We start from the raw sequence: 10670 nt of genomic DNA, 5'->3' as shown, positions 1-10670 counted from the left end.
TTAAGACTGTGGGCTCTGTTTACCCCACAGACGTGATTATATTGTATGTATGTATGAACAGGATAAATCATATAGATTGAGCCATCACCAAAGTAAGATCGAGACTTGTGTTATGGGATACTATATCAACGATATGAACATCCAAGATCCAGACCAAACAGAATTAGTTCTTTTAACATCGTGACCTGACCGGGGATCGAAGCCGGGAGCTTTTGGTTCAGAGACGAAAATGACAACTGCGATAAACAGGCCGGATTTAATTTTTTTGTACAAAATTGTGTTTGTCTTTTTTTGAATCATAAATCCACTTACCTGATTTTGCTGCTCTACGAACATAAAAATTCTGTTGACAGATCCCAATAATTGTCTTTTAAATTTCATCAAAATCAGACCTTAAATTAGTTAGAAAAGTTATCGCATTTTTAATTACCCATAGACACATGTTAAAAAAAGTCCGAATATTTTCGCCTCAAGTTGATTCGCCCGCTTCAAGTGAAATTGTTTACTTTGACGAATAAAACAATACATACATACTTATGGTCACGTCTATATCCCTTGCGGGGTAGACAGAGCTAACAGTCTTGTAAAGACTGATAGGCCACGTTCAGCTATTTGGCTTTAAGATAGAATTGAGATTCTAATAGTGACAGGTTGCTAGCCCATCGCCTAAAAAAGAATCCCAAGTATGTAAGCCTATCCCTTAGTCGCCTTTTACGACATCCACGGGAAAGAAATGGAGTGGTCCCATTCTTTTTTGCATTGGTGCCGGGAACCACACGGCACTAATAAAAATAAAGTTTGATAATAAAACAATAAAGATTGAGAATCGTTGGTTATATAATATTTTGTGATGGGCCACATGTTGCGCCAATGATGGAGAATAATTTCATTTCATAAATAATTCAACAAAACAAGATTTTCACGCTGTACCTTGTGATTGCCTTTTTCAAATTATGTTTTTTTGTTTATGTAAAAATCAATACTTTCTATTATCCGACTATGCCATAGGAGGGATTATGTTGATTGAAGAGGAATAGACAAACATATTAAGTCAACTAAGTTGCAAGTGAAAAGATATTGTCTCTGCCAGTCTCTATCTAAAGCCGTTTTGTATTTATTTTTGTATGTAGTGCCGTGTGGTTCCCGGCACCAATAGAAAAAAGAATAGGAACACTCCATCTCTTCCACATGGATGTCGTAAGGCGACTAAGGGATAGGCTTATCAACTTGGGATTATTCTTTTAGGCGACAGGCTAGCAACCTGTCACTATTTATATCTCAATTTAATCATTAAGCCAAACAGCTGAACGTGGCGTATCAGTCTTTTTAAGACTGTTGGCTTTGTCTACGCCGTAAGGGATATAGGCGTGAATATGTATGTATGTATGTTTGTATGTATATTTAAGCTAACCAGTAGACGCGACGATATATGCAAAGCCAAATCAATGTCATGTCAAGCCACTTCGGTCTCCCCTAAGCCCATCACAGCCCGGGAGCCCTATATAATTAAGCGCGCGTGCGCATCTCGTGCCTTCGCTTTTGGACTACTACAGCGGTCACCAAGTTGCTGGATCTCGTGTCTATAACTAAACCCACGCCCTCTTAAAATATTGTTAAAATACTCCACTTATAAAGGTTGTAGTTATCCTATGGATCTTTAAATCATTTCTGATCTCTATTTCGAGCCACGTTTTAGGTAACTAAACGCCAGAGTGGCGCCCAACGTGGGGCTTATTATTTTATAGGAAATAGTTGTGATCATATGTAAAGATAAACAATTAGGGCAGTCAGAAAAAGATCGTTTATATTGTAATCTGACTATATCTAACCTAGTCTAAATCACCAAGATCACACAGGCATGCCTATACCTTCATACATGCATACATAAAATCACGCATTTTACCCGGACGGGTAAGCATAGACTACATCTTTTCACTTGCCACGATCTCTGCATACTACCTTCGTTTCATCCACATTCATAACTCTCTTCATGCAAGCTCGGCGGTTTCGGGTACTCTTGACCTGACCCTTTGCCAGGACGTCCTTTACCTCTATCTTATTTGCCCTTAAATCATTTATTTAATGTATTGAATATTCTATTTTACGATCTCTAAATAAACCACAAGGTTCCGAGCAAATAGTACCAGTTGAACCGATTCAAACAACACCTCCTTACCCGACTCTCTCCATTATAAATTTTCACACCGCATTACGTGGAGTGATAAAAATTCCAACACTTTGCTATATCCCCTTTCTGTACAGAGCAGCGTAGATTTACAGATCCTATAAAGAAAAGCAAAAGGTTTACATAACATTTTTAATAAAAAAAATACATGTTGCGAACAAAAAGGGTTTCCAGTCAGCATATGCATGTTTATGAATAAGGTAAAATGGACAATGCGCTGATTTTCAACAAGCTAAATTGTTAGCGCTTGTACGCACGCAATGAAGATTATTGATTTTACGTAATACTGCGTTTTATCATATTAAGAGTAAACAATATTGAGAGCTCTAGTTATTTTTTTTCAGATAAGTAAATTTTTGGAGTGAATTAAAGAGCACATTACATTGCTGCCTGACCTAAGTAATATATGAGAAGCATGAAGATGTCACAGTAATTGTATCTAGTTTTCTTTTCTATATAATACTTTGGCGAATCTGTATATCTTCATTACACTATATTATAGTCAATCCAATATAAATATTTACGAGCCCCAAACGGTTTTATAGGTGTAATAAAATCAGTTGAAACCACTGTAAATTGGGAAGAAATTACCCCCTATCGCGAATTCCCGTTTTATTAATGTTCTGGATCTTATCCCTGTTACGGTCTCTGCGGTGGATCTTTTTCAAATAAAAAAAAAAAATATTCAATTAAAAAAATAAAGAATGTTAAGTTACAAACGTCACGCCGTTAAAAAAAATACAATCGATATATGTAATTATGATTCATGAAAAATACACGAAGTCGATGAAAAAACTTTGGCAGCATCACAATAAATAGTGAGAAACAACAACATCCTTCAATATTTCACAGAGAGTGTTAACAAAAACTAACCAAAAAAAAAATAGCAAAATATATGAGCCTTATTTTGTGAAAAAAAAACAAGGCAGCCGAAGGGAATGTAAATGAGAAATGGGCGAACATGGGATGGGTGGGCGCAGGTTATTTGGGTGCCGTCGAGTCAGCGGACCGCCCTTGTAGTATCACATTGGCTTCGAAGCGATATTTAGTGCTTTATAAGGCACGATTAAGGTTATATTATACTTTTCCTATGTTGCATTAAGGCAAATAAACTATTACATACATTTACTGTTTAATTCTCGAACTGCGATACCTACTGAGAGATTCACAACAAATTAAAGTTAACATTATATAATTTAATTATTTTGTTTTGATAATTTTTAAGTATGAAAAATTATCATTAAGGAGTATGAAAAATAGATGTTGGCCTATTATCAGACCTACTCCTTGCGGGGGAGACAGAGCCAAAAGTTTTGAAAAGTCTTAAAGCTTAATCATGGAATTGAAATTCAAAAAGCGACAGGTTGCTAGCCTTCAAGAAGAATCCCAAGTTCTTTAGCCTATTCCTATTAAACTATGGATTGCTTGAAATTTTGGAAACGTTAGTGTGGGAAAGCCTAATTAAATGATCTTGATCTTCTTTGAATTAGGGACGGAATTATGTAGATGTAAATGAAGCGAAAGAAGTATGCAGAGGTCGTAGCACGTGGAAAGTTGTAGTCTCTGCCTACCCCTCCAGGAAAGAGGCGTGGTGCGCCGCAGCCGGGCATAGACTAGACTAAAAGATATCAGAAATTTAACAAGATACTTCATCATTATAATATTTCATATCTTGATACAGCTAGTTGACAAAGAAACGTGAAAGCGCAAGAAAGTCCTAGACGCGACAAATTAAAAATTTAAAGTGGCAGGCTATTATGCCAGTTCTAGCTCTTTAGGGGTATATTTGTGTCTATATTTTTTCCTTACTTGCTTTAATGTTGTACAGTTTATTTGTAAGAATACTCGTGAGAATATTAATAGAAATAAATTATTGAAAATACATATACATACATACATAAAATCACGCTTCTTTTCCGGAGGGGTAGGCAGAGACTACCTCTTTCCACTTGCCACGATCTCTGCATACTTCCTTCGCTTCATCCACATTCATAACTCTCTTCATGCAAGCTCGGCGGTTTCGGGTACTTTTGACCTGACCTTTTACCAGGTCGTCCTTACTTAAATAAATATATTTCAAACGTAAACATATAAAACGCCTGTGTTCCTTACGGGATAGACAGAGCCTAAAGTCTCGAAAATACATAAAGGCATTCAGCTTGATGGTTTTATGATGGAATGTTACATTTGTAGAGTGCTAACCCATCGCCTAAAAGGAAAATTGCATTTTTATATCCCGTTTCCTTGATTAACTTTTACAGTGTCTGAGAAACAAGCAGTTGGCACACGCTACGTTTTTCGTACGTAAGAGGCGATTAGGGGATTATGCACGTAAGGTATATATAACGAACTTAAAATATTCGAGAAGAAAAAAGTATGCAGGAATCGTAGCAAGTGAAAAGATGTAGATGTCTGCCTATCCCTCTGAGAGAGAGGCGTGATTTTACATATGTATGTAAAATTCAAAGCCTAAATAAAAATATAACATCATAACTTGCGGTACAAAGGAATGATTTGCGCCCTACAAGTCGTTAGCGTCGTGCTAATGCTATTTATATCCACTTTAGGTTTAAACAAAGATATAGTGAAGTCTAGAAATGACTGGACAATTTATAAAAATGCAGCAACATTAACAGCAATAAATTACCCTGTTCGTGAATGAAACGGAAGGTCTGTGGTTCAAAAAGATGGCGCTGAAAAATAACAGTTTTTTGACGACCGACTAAACGACGTAAACTGTTTCAAAAACCACGAAAAAAGTATTTTGTTTTTCTAGCCAAAAAAAAAAAAAAAACTAAGTATGTATAGTTTAGAATCGAACCTAGGACACCAAGGTGAAAAATAATCACGGTGATTACTGGTCACTGCTGAACCAAATTTATCCTTTCCAGCGTTAAATGAGACTTTCAAGTCTTGTGACTTTTGGCTCTGTCTGCCCCGAAAGGGATACAGATTTGGTATGTGTTTCGTTATCAAATGAAAAGATTTTTCTTTATATGTCCTCAATTCAATAAGAACTTTGTAAGTTTTCTATCATTGGTATATCTAGTTTCTAGATGTCTCGTGTGAACGTAGCGTTTAAATTTTCAGCGCCATAATATGTCACGGCCGCTCTATAAATTCATAAGTCGCAAAATTGACTTTTATTATAGTCGTATATTAAATTCTAACGTGCTATGTTGACGATGTTAACATAAATGGAAAGAAATTGCTTTTAAATATTCTATGACTTTTAATGGTAAGTCGGTATAAAATACAAAAAAAGTTTTTGTCAAAATCACCATGCAATTTTTGTCTAGAACATAATTACTCCATCTATTTTTATCGCAAGAGGCGACTTAGTAAATAGGATCAACACATCCATTACCAATTTATTTATTTAATATTACACATAACAAAATACAACTAAGTACATATAATAAGATAAAAAAGAAATAGTAGAAACAGATCTGGGTCGTATTCCACAGGATGTGTTTATGCAAAAAACAAACGGGAAAGAGTTCTATGCATTAAATTTCATTTATATGCATTAAATATTATTCAATTTTCCACAATAAGTATAGCAAAAAAACAACCAGATACAATTGGAAAAATTTAAATTAGAAGAAATTTGAGGATTTAACTTAAGGTGTCAGTTTATGATAAAGTATATTCCTAAGTATTCTGGAATATGCAGCACATTAGTAAAAATGCCGTTAGATGCGACTAAAAGACATACAAAAATGGTCTTAGATAGCTTATATTATGCTGATGACAGCTAGGGTTGGAGTTTAAGTAGACGGGTGTCATTCTGGCAAAATATTCGACCCACCCACTACCCAATGGTATTTATATAGCAAATAATGCCTTTTCAAACTTAAAATAATAACAAATTAGTTAATGAATTCCCTTTACTGCACACAAGAACGGCAACATGTCTATCTTGAATTGGACGATGCACAAAAGGAATCATTTAAAAATTGCTTTATAATAGAGTGTAATAATAACCCGTTGAAGTTATTTTTTTAGCAGGGTTCTTGGAAAAATATATATATTTTGAATGATGGGTAAGTAGGTATGTTAATGTATCTGATTCGTGTGTGAAAGTAACCACGTTTGATTCCCACTGGGACAATGTATCAATATTTCTTTTCTAAGTTATAAAATATTGTTTTTGAATTCTAACCGATGCTTTTACTATGATGGAAAATATGAGATCAGAAATTAACCCGGACATCCAGACAACTGACTGTTTAAATAATAAAATAAAAACAGTCTGACTTTGCCGTGTGGTTCTCGGCACCAATAAAAAAATAATAGGACCACTCCTTCCCTTTCCCATGGATGTCGTAAAAGGCGACAAAGGGATAGGCTTATCAATTTGGGATTCATCTTTTAGGCGATGGGCTAGCAACCTGACACTATTTGAATCCCAATTCTATCATTAAGCCAAACAGCTGAACGTGGCCTATCAGTTGGATTGCCAAAAATGCTGCATTATTTTGTAGGTGTCGCGGTAAATACGTCACTTTTTGTAGGTGGCGTTTAATTCGGTGCTTTTTCATAGATGGCGCTAAATTCGCGCGGGAGAAGCTGCGAATAAGAGCATTTATATTTCGTGGAAATAACTCTGAAATATAAGGAGAAACTTGGTCGAGCTGCCGGTACAAAGGAACGCGAGGTGCAAGCTCAAGATGCGACAAATTAAAATTGCTTTATACCCGTTTACCTGTCCCGTGGCAAAGTACGCCCGACGCCATTTTTATTCCGCGAAAAACTATTGCTGTTCCGTTTCACGTCATAATAAAAAGCGAAACAGCGATAGCTTTTTGCGCTTTAAAAAAGGTGTTGCGCGTGCTTTGTTACAGGGACTCAGAATACTAGACTTACTACTTCGGAAACGATATTATATTTAACGTGTGGTTCCCGGCACCAATAGCAAAAGAATAGGACTGCATTTCTTTCACATAGATGTCGTAAAAGACGACTAAGGTATATGCTTATTAACTTGGGATTCTTCTTTTAGGCAATGGGCTAGCATCCTGTTTGAACCTATTCGGACGGATCGTGACGGAAAACATCGTGGGGAAACCTGCACATTCAGGCAACTGGATGTGTAACCATGATCGATCCAATACGGGTTAGGTTCCCTGCAAAGGTTGAGGAGTCTCTAGACTTCGTGTAGAGACCTGATCCAGGATTAAAGGCATACCTCGGGATCCTCTCCAGTGTCGTGAAGATGCAACCGGGACTAAAGCCAGGAGGAAGAAAATTAAGTTTTATTCTATGTTCGGTTCGAATCCCGGCCAGGGTATGACGAGAAAAGAACTTTTTCTGATTGGCCTGGGTCTTGGATGTTTATCTATATAAGTATTTATTATAAAATATAGTATCGTTGAGTTAGTATCTCGTAACACAAGTTTCGCACTTACTTCGAGGCTAACTCAATCTGTGTAATTTGTCCCGTATGTAATTTCAAGACATTATTTAAATTAAAAACGCCATTCACTCGCAAGGGCGACATATTTGACAAAACAAAGGCACTACCAGAATGAGTGTCTCGCTAAGTATCTAGGCATTGTCTAGTCTAGATCTAGCCCCAAATGGAAGCTAGGCAGAGCTACGGCGCTCATTATTGCTAGCCGGCGGAGCGTGAGTCGCGCTCACAGGCAGGCGTCACCAACATTTTTTACATAGTACATACATACATATAATCACGTCTATATCCCTTGCGGGATAGACAGAGCCTACAGTCTTTTAAAGACTGATAGGCCACGTTCAGCTATTTGGCTTTAAGATAGGATTCAAATAGTGACAGGTTGCTAGCCCATCGCCTACCAACATTTTTTATTAGACTTTTTTCGTACCATACGAGTATGTAACACCACACACATATAAATAATGTGGGAATATTATTCTTACAGATTGCCGTGTGGTTCCCGGCACCAATAGAAAAAAGAATAGGACTACTCCGTATCTTTCCTATGGATGTCGTAAAAGGCGACTATGGGATAGGCTTATAAACTTGGGATTCTTCTTTTAGGCGATGGGCTAGCAACCTGTCACTATTTGAAACTCAATTCAATCATTAAACTTAACAGTCTTTTCAAGAGTGTTGGCTCTGTCTACACCGCAAGGGATATAGATGTGAAGATATGTATGTACAGATTGTATATTGTTTTGCTGTGGCGTTCGCACTATTTTTAAACATACATACATACATATCATCACGTCTATATCCCTTACGGGGTAGACAGAGCCAACAGTCTTGAAAAGACTGAAAGGCCACGTTCAGCTATTTTTAAATCTGTAAAAAAATACCATACACATTATTTAGTTCTCTTTTTGATTAATTTGTTATTTGTGAATTAATGAACTATCTATCTATCTAATTTCATCATTGAGCTAAACAGTTGAATGCGACCTTTCAGCCTTGTCAAGACTAGTAACTCTTTCTTCCCCGTAATAAAGACTTGACAATAAAAGACGTAGCAATAAAATATAGAACACATACAATATGTGTTCTATATTTTATTGTTACGTTACCTTATAAAGGTTGAGCTCCCCTGCTTTCTAAAAGCGACGGGGTGGCAATGGCAAGGTGTAGCGTAGCACTTATACATTCGACGACATCTTACATAAATGGAAATAGAAAAAGTTGCATTTAAATGTTAAATATATAATAACTAGTGTTAACATAAAGAAAAAAATAGTATTTTATTGTCATGTGTTTGCAATACTGACGTTTGAGTTAGCCGCGTTTTTCGGAGTCATTGAAAAAAAGGCAATTCGAACTACAAGAAGTATAAAGATGTATTATTGTAATTTATTAAAGAAGAACTGAGAAAGGAATTCTGATTGTATCTTTTAGTAAGTTAACACTAGTATATTAATAAGACATACATATAATCACATCTATATCCCTTGCGGGGTTGACAGAGTCAACAGTTATTATATATAGACTGATAGGCCACGTTAAGCTATTTGGCTTAATGATACAGTTGAGATTCAAATATGCTTTATTCACTAACTTTTTTTTTCCGAAGTCTAGTAAAAATTAAGTGTTCCCGGCACCAATATAAATAAGACTAGGACCACTCCATCTCTTTTCCATGGATGTCGTAAAAGGCGACTAAGAAGGAATAGGCTTATAAGCTTGGGATTCTTCTTGTAGGCGATATAGCGACCATTTGAAATCACTATTTGAATCTCAATTCTATCTCATTAAGCCTATCAGCTGTACGCGCAATATCAGTAATTCAAGACAATCGCCCCTGTCTTCCCCGCAAGGGATATAGACGTGATAATATGAAAATGAACTAGTAAAAAGGGCAGGGCAGTAACCTCTTGCACAAAGTAAAATTCAAGTTAAGCTTGCCCGCCGCCTTAAGAGTGAAGTAATCCGGAAAAGTGTGGGGTGGCAAGAATCCGCGAACTTTTACTGTGCTCAAGTTTTGTGACACCGAAAGATTTCCAACTTTCGTTGTGGGGAAATTATGATATGTATACTAGTGGATGCCCGCTGCTCCACTCGTGCGGCATCCACATGTGCCGTGTATTTCCCGGCACCAATACAAAAAAGGATCGTTGCATGTGGAAAGATGTAGTCTCTGCCTTCCCCTCCAGAAAAAGGCGTGATTTTATGTAAGTATGTTATTTATTTGCAGTGTAGGTACATTGGTCTTAAAATTAAGCTTGAGCTTATTACTTAGCAACCCTTATAGACATGGCAAATAGGCGTTTGTTTGTTTGCTTACGAGTAGGTCTTGAATTAACGGGCATGAGTGGAGTAGCGGGCATCCATCCATACATATGGTCACGTCTATATCCCTTGCGGGGTAGACAGAGCTACCAGTCCTGAAAAGACTGGATTTGGCTCAATGATAGAATTGAGATTCAAATAGTGACAGGTTGCTAGCCTGTCGCCTAAAAGAAGAATCCCAAGTTTATAAGCCTATCCCTTAGTCGCCTTCTACGACATCCATGAGAAAGAGATGGAGTGGTCTTTTTTCTAATGGTGCCGGGAACCACACGGCACAATAGAATGCACATCACTGCCATATAGCATCAAAGTTATTGTATCTTAGACAAACGCAACAAAACAGAGACTTCAAACTGACAGATTGCGCTGCGACACCCAACAATTTATAGCCGCAAGAAATGATAAGTTGTCCTTATTTCTTTAGCTGCATACACAGACATAGATCAAGATAGATACTGCAGGTTCATTTATTACATATATACCTTTATCCCTTGCGATGTAGTCAGAGCCGACTTGATGGGCCATGTTCAGCTGTTTGGTTTAATGATAGAATTGAGATTCAAATGGTGACAGGTTGCTAGCCTATCGCCTAAAATAAAAACCTACCACTATTTGGATCTCAATTCTATCATTAAGTCATACAGCTGAACTTGGCCAATCAGTCCTTTCAAGACTATTCACTTTGTCTACTCCGCAAGGGATAAAGAAGTGAATATATGAATGACACTCGCTGTATCTAGCTTT

The sequence above is a fragment of the Amyelois transitella genome, chromosome 17 (genome assembly GCF_032362555.1).
Source record: "Amyelois transitella isolate CPQ chromosome 17, ilAmyTran1.1, whole genome shotgun sequence".
NCBI classification, from domain to species: domain Eukaryota; kingdom Metazoa; phylum Arthropoda; class Insecta; order Lepidoptera; family Pyralidae; genus Amyelois; species Amyelois transitella.
Note: the sequence above shows the minus strand (reverse complement) of the source record.